General features: G+C 61.4%; 1 non-coding gene across 1 annotated transcript in view; it reads right to left on the bottom strand.

Annotated features, from left to right (window-relative positions):
- Nucleotides 1–2,500, bottom strand: part of LOC124772555 — a 6,924-nt gene that overhangs the window by 3,760 nt on the left and 664 nt on the right. Inside the window, exon 1 of the ribosomal RNA XR_007014086.1 lies at nucleotides 1–2,500. This exon is cut by the window's left edge and continues 3,760 nt beyond it; it is cut by the window's right edge and continues 664 nt beyond it. This is a non-coding gene — a ribosomal RNA (large subunit ribosomal RNA).

Below are 2,500 nucleotides of genomic sequence, written 5' to 3'. Positions count from 1 at the left end.
TCACGTGTGACCGGCCCCCATAGGCACTCAGGAGCGACAGGCTCCGAGTGCGGGAGAAGGCGGTCACGGATGAAGCCGGCGGTGGAGATCGGCTTCTTCGTGAAGAGGTCCGCCCAGAAGTCCAGCAGACCGGGGATGTCGGGTGGCGGCTGCAGCAGGGTGCCGTCCAGCAAGCCGCGCACGCAACGTGCACGCGACCTACGGAAGGCGTCCTGTGTGCGCGCGTATTCCCAGCGGCGCCGCTTGCGCTTCTGCAGCGGCGGGGCGGCAGGCGGCCGCTTGGATGAGAGTCATAGTTACTCCCGCCGTTTACCCGCGCTTGCTTGAATTTCTTCACGTTGACATTCAGAGCACTGGGCAGAAATCACATTGCGTCAACACCCGCTAGGGCCATCGCAATGCTTTGTTTTAATTAGACAGTCGGATTCCCCCAGTCCGTGCCAGTTCTGAGTTGATCGTTGAATGGCGGCCGAAGAGAATCCGCGCACCCGCGCGCCCCCGGAGGAGCACGCTAAGGCGGACGCGGCCTCGCAGCAAGGAAGATCCGTGGGAGGCCAAGGCACGGGACCGAGCTCGGATCCTGCACGCAGGTTGAAGCACCGGGGCGCGAACGCCGCGCAGGCGCGCGCATCCTGCACCGCCGGCCAGCACGAGGCCGACCAACGGCGAGAGCAGACCACGCCCGCGCTAAACGCCCGCACTTACCGGCACCCCTACGGCACTCACCTCGCCCAGGCCCGGCACGTTAGCGCTGACCCACTTCCCGACCAAGCCCGACACGCCCCGATCCTCAGAGCCAATCCTTATCCCGAAGTTACGGATCCAATTTGCCGACTTCCCTTACCTACATTATTCTATCGACTAGAGGCTCTTCACCTTGGAGACCTGCTGCGGATATGGGTACGAACCGGCGCGACACCTCCACGTGGCCCTCTCCCGGATTTTCAAGGTCCGAGGGGAAGATCGGGACACCGCCGCAACTGCGGTGCTCTTCGCGTTCCAAACCCTATCTCCCTGCTAGAGGATTCCAGGGAACTCGAACGCTCATGCAGAAAAGAAAACTCTTCCCCGATCTCCCGACGGCGTCTCCGGGTCCTTTTGGGTTACCCCGACGAGCATCTCTAAAAGAGGGGCCCGACTTGTATCGGTTCCGCTGCCGGGTTCCGGAATAGGAACCGGATTCCCTTTCGCCCAACGGGGGCCAGCACAAAGCGCATCATGCTATGACGGCCCCCATCAACATCGGATTTCTCCTAGGGCTTAGGATCGACTGACTCGTGTGCAACGGCTGTTCACACGAAACCCTTCTCCGCGTCAGCCCTCCAGGGCCTCGCTGGAGTATTTGCTACTACCACCAAGATCTGCACCGACGGCGGCTCCAGGCAGGCTCACGCCCAGACCCTTCTGCGCCCACCGCCGCGACCCTCCTACTCGTCAGGGCTTCGCGGCCGGCCGCAAGGACCGGCCATGACTGCCAGACTGACGGCCGAGTATAGGCACGACGCTTCAGCGCCATCCATTTTCAGGGCTAGTTGCTTCGGCAGGTGAGTTGTTACACACTCCTTAGCGGATTCCGACTTCCATGGCCACCGTCCTGCTGTCTTAAGCAACCAACGCCTTTCATGGTTTCCCATGAGCGTCGATTCGGGCGCCTTAACTCGGCGTTTGGTTCATCCCACAGCGCCAGTTCTGCTTACCAAAAGTGGCCCACTTGGCACTCCGATCCGAGTCGTTTGCTCGCGGCTTCAGCATATCAAGCAAGCCGGAGATCTCACCCATTTAAAGTTTGAGAATAGGTTGAGGTCGTTTCGGCCCCAAGGCCTCTAATCATTCGCTTTACCGGATGAGACTCGTACGAGCACCAGCTATCCTGAGGGAAACTTTGGAGGGAACCAGCTACTAGATGGTTCGATTAGTCTTTCGCCCCTATACCCAGCTCCGACGATCGATTTGCACGTCAGAATCGCTACGGACCTCCATCAGGGTTTCCCCTGACTTCGTCCTGGCCAGGCATAGTTCACCATCTTTCGGGTCCCAACGTGTACGCTCTAGGTGCGCCTCACCTCGCAATGAGGACGAGACGCCCCGGGAGTGCGGAGGCCGCCGCCCCGTGAAGGGCGGGGAAGCCCCATCCTCCCTCGGCCCGCGCAAGGCGAGACCTTCACTTTCATTACGCCTTTAGGTTTCGTACAGCCCAATGACTCGCGCACATGTTAGACTCCTTGGTCCGTGTTTCAAGACGGGTCGTGAAATTGTCCAAAGCTGAAGCGCCGCTGACGGGAGCGATTATTCCGCCCGAGAGCATCCCGAGCCAACAGCGGCGCGGGTCCGGGGCCGGGCCAGGTAGGTCCGTCATCCGGGAAGAACCGCGCGCGCTTGCCGGGAGCCCGAGCGCCCAAAGGGGCGAATCGACTCCTCCAGATATACCGCCGGGCAGCCAGCCAGGACACCGGGGCTCTGCCCAACAGACGCGAACCGAGGCCCGCGGAAGGACAGGCTG

This window comes from Schistocerca piceifrons, unplaced genomic scaffold (genome assembly GCF_021461385.2).
Source record: "Schistocerca piceifrons isolate TAMUIC-IGC-003096 unplaced genomic scaffold, iqSchPice1.1 HiC_scaffold_943, whole genome shotgun sequence".
Classification (NCBI taxonomy): domain Eukaryota; kingdom Metazoa; phylum Arthropoda; class Insecta; order Orthoptera; family Acrididae; genus Schistocerca; species Schistocerca piceifrons.
The sequence above is the reverse complement of the archived record's forward strand: the minus strand, read 5'-3'. Positions and strand labels throughout refer to the sequence as shown.